This window comes from Cyrtonyx montezumae, unplaced genomic scaffold, assembly GCF_038088225.1.
Source record: "Cyrtonyx montezumae isolate F1298 unplaced genomic scaffold, pur_monq_1.0 scaffold_186, whole genome shotgun sequence".
Lineage (NCBI taxonomy): Eukaryota > Metazoa > Chordata > Aves > Galliformes > Odontophoridae > Cyrtonyx > Cyrtonyx montezumae.
In genome coordinates this window covers 8,642-12,692 of record NW_027071921.1, presented here as the reverse complement: position 1 = coordinate 12,692, position 4,051 = coordinate 8,642, and the positions used below count along the sequence as shown (strand labels likewise).

The 4,051-nt window shown below is 57.9% G+C and overlaps 1 long non-coding RNA gene across 1 annotated transcript; it reads right to left on the bottom strand.

Moving 5' to 3' along the window:
* Window positions 1-615: 615 nt before the first annotated feature.
* On the bottom strand, window positions 616-2,129 carry LOC136047801 (uncharacterized). The gene is made up of 3 exons (XR_010622133.1): window positions 1,971-2,129; window positions 1,368-1,468; window positions 616-696 (listed from the first exon to the last, which is right to left on the bottom strand). It is a non-coding gene; the product is annotated as an uncharacterized LOC136047801 (long non-coding RNA).
* Between the last annotated feature and the right edge of the window lie 1,922 nt (window positions 2,130-4,051).

The following is a 4,051-nucleotide window of genomic DNA, read 5'->3' as shown; positions in this document are numbered from 1 at the left end:
CAGCGTCCCCCAATGCCCCCCAGTGTCCCCACATGTCCCCAGCGTCCCCCAATGCCCCCCAGTGTCCCCACATGTCCCCAGCGTCCCCCAATGCCCCCCAGTGTCCCCACATGTCCCCCAGTGTCCCCACATGCCCCCCAGTGTCCCCACGTGTCCCCAGTGTCCCCCAATGCCCCCCAGTGTCCCCACATGCCCCCCAGTGTCCCCACATGCCCCCCAGTGTCCCCACGTGTCCCCACATGTCCCCAGCGTCCCCCAATGCCCCCCAGTGTCCCCACATGTCCCCATGTGTCCCACATCCCCCAATGCCCCCCCGTGTCCCCATTCTTCTAACGTCCAAATGCCCCCAATGTCCCCCACTGCCTTCAGTGTCCCCACCCCCCCCTCCCCACTCCCTGCCCCCCACCCCACCCCACGCAGTGGTGGCACCACTGGGGACAATGTGGCATTGTCCGGGTGCCACCATCCCAGTGGCAGCGACAAGCCCAGGCACGCCACCGAGTGCCACCCGTCAAATGTCCCCTCCCCTTGGTGACAAAGGGACACGGAGCAGAGCAGCTTTACTGATTTATTGGGGGGGGGGGGGTGAGCTTTGTGCCCCGCCCCCCCCCAAAACCCCGACTCCATAGGGGTTCATGGGAAGGATTCGGCCACTGGAACGGAGCTGATGAGGAACACTTTGACGTAGTGCACTGCCTGGAAGGGGCACGGGGGGGGGGGGAGGGGGTCCTCAGTGTGTGTACCCCCCCCCAAAGATGGACAGTCCCACCCCCCACCCCCCCTACAAAAGAAATCATCCCATACTCTCATGATTTCCCCTCAAAAATGGGCCAGGATATCCCCCCCAAAAGTCATCCAGGAGAACCCCCCCCCACCCCCCCAAATCACACCCCATGGATATCCATTGCTTCCTTTCCCAACCCCCCCCTCCAAGATAGGGTTTCAGGACCCCCTCCCCCTTTGTGCCCCCCAAATTATTTTGGACCCCCTCTCATTTCGTCGTCCCCCCCCAAAAAAAGGGCTCCCGCTTCCCCTTCAAAATTAACCCAAACCCCCATAACCCACCCCCCCCAAAATGAACCAGCACCCCCCTCCCTATGTCCCTAATTGGTCAAGGACCCCCCAAGCTCACGTCCCCCAGATTAACTTGCCTCCCCTCCCCCCCCTCATTTTACCCCCCCAAAAATCTGGGACCACTCTGTGTCCCCTCAGCTGCCCAAAATCCCCAACGATCCTTCCCACCTCCCAACCCCCCCCCCCAAAGAATTAATCAGGACCCCCATTAACACCCACCAAAAAGGTTCAGGACCCCAGTTTGCATCCCCTAAATTAACAATGACACCGCCCCCCCCCATCCCCCCCCATACCGCAAAGACTCCAGCGAGGAGGAGGAGGATGAGGAGGAGGCAGAGGAGCCCAAGGAAGACAAGGGGGCAGCCAGGGGGGTGCGTCTGGGGCTGGGGAGCAGCTGGGGGGGGATGGGGGGTGGGTTATGGGGGGAGTCAGTAAAAAGCCACGCCCCCAAAGCCACGCCCACACCGTTAAACCACACCCCCAGGAGACAAATGAGTCCGTAGCCACGCCCATAACGATATGGACACGCCCCCAGCACTATGGCCCCGCCTACTTCGCTGTGGCCCCGCCTCCATCACAACGGCCACGCCCTCGTACTAAACCCACGGGCATAGCCCCTCCCACTTGACTTTGACCACGCCCCCAAGCAGAGTGCACAAAATTAGCTCCGCCCACATTGCAATGAACACACCCATCTTGCCCTTTAGCTCCACCTACTCAAAGCAACGCCCACAACACTCATTACCATAGCCCCACCCACTCCAAGCCACGCCCACTTCCCAGATATCCAATTTCCCTCATAGGCCCGGCCACTTCCCAGCGGCCATGCCCCTGAAACCGTATCCCCGCCCATTTCAAAGTGACCCCGCCCGCTACCGCATTGGCCCCGCCCCTACCTGAAGCCCCGCCCCTCCTGGGCGCTGCGTGGGCAATGACGTCATCGGTGATGTCACCACGCGGGCGCACCGGTCGCTCCTTGGTGGGGCCGATGGTGTCACCAAACACGTCATTCCTCGGGGTGACACCACCGGTGACGTCACCACACTCAGGTGTGACATCACACGTGGGTGTGACGTCACGTTCCGGGGGTGTGACGTCATCGATGAGGTCACGATGATGAGAAATGGGTTCATCCGTGATGATGTCATAGGTGATGTCATCGATGAGGTCACCTCTGTGGGTGACGTCCTCAGGGAGGACGTCTCTGGGTACAGAGGGGATGGTTTCACCCACGACGATGTCACCAGTGATGCCACCCCAGTGGGTGACACCATCAGTGACGTCATACCCAGGGGTGACATCATCAGCGTGGATGTCCCCATGGAAAGAGGCCGTGGTGTCCGCCATGATGTCACCTGTGATGTCACCTCCGTGGGTGACACCGTCAGCGCAGATGTCCCCATGTGAAGAAGTGATGGTTTCGCCGCTCGTGACGTCACCTCTGGGGATGACATCATCAGTGTGGTCACCTCTGGGGGAGGAGGAGATGACGTCATCGACACTGATGACATCATCATCGTGGTGTCCCCTGGGGAAGGAGGAGATGGTGCCATCTTCAATGATGTTGTCATCATCGTGGTCAACTCTGGGGAGGGAGGAGATGATGTCATCTCCACTGACGACGTCATCATCGCGTTGACCTCTGGAGAAGGAGGACATGGCGTCATCTCCATGGATGATGTCATCAGTGTGGTCAATTCTGGAGAAGGAGAAGATGGCGCCATCTTCTCTGATGATGTCATCATCGTGAAGGGCTCTGGAGAAGGACATGGCGTCATCTCCTCTGATGACGTCATCAGCGTGGTGGCCTCTGGAGAAGGAGATGGCATCATCTCCTCTCATGACGTCATCAGCGTGGTCAACTCTGGAGAAGGAGATGGCACCATCTCCACTGATGACGTCATCATCACGTTGAGCTTTGTAGAAGGAGATGGCGTCATCTCCACTGATGACATCATCATCGTGGTGGCCTCTGGAGAAAGAGATGGCGTCATCTCCTCTCATGATGTCATCATTGTGTTGAGCTTTGTAGAAGGAGATGGCGTCATCTCCTCTGATGACATCAGCATCGTGGTGGCCTCTGGAGAAGGACATGGCATCTTGTCCACCGATGACGTCATCATCGTGTTGAGCTTTGGAGAAAGAGATGGCGTCATCTCCACTGATGACATCATCATCATGGTGGCCTCTGGAGAAGGAGATGGCATCTTCTCCACCAGTGACATCATCATCAAGTTGAGCTTTTGAGAAGGAGATGGCGTCATCATCTCCACTGATGACGTCATCATGGTGTTGAGCTTCAGAAAAGGAGATGGCGTCATCTCCTCTGATGACGTCATCATCGTGGTGGCCTCTGGAGAAGGAGATGGCATCTTCTCCACTGATGACGTCATCATCGTGGTGGCCTCTGGAGAAAGAGATGGCGTCATCATCTCCACTGATGACATCATCATCATGTTGAGCTTTGGAGAAAGAGATGGTGTCATCTCCTCTGATGACGTCATCATCGTGGTGGCCTCTGGAGAAAGAGATGGCGTCATCTCCTCTGATGACGTCATCATCGTGGTGGCCTCTGGAGAAGGACATGGCGTCATCTCCTCTCATGACGTCATCATGGTGGTCAACTCTGGAGGACATGGCATCATCTCCACTGATGACATCATCGCGATGATGGCCTCTGGAGAAGATAACGCCATGTCCCCTGATGATGTCATCAGCGTGGTGGCCTCTGGAGGAGACGGCGCCATCTCCACTGACGGTGTCACCATCGTTGATGTCACTCCTGGAGATGGTTTCACCCACGCACTCACTCTCGAGGAGGTGGGACGTGACATCGTCCCCAGTCGTGATGTCCCCACCCGTGATGTCCCCACAGAGTTCGCCTCCTGGGAGGAAGGAAGTGACATCATCGTTGATGAGGTCAGTGATGATGTCATTCCCCGGCACTGAGGAGGTGACACTGTCCCCAGGGGTGATG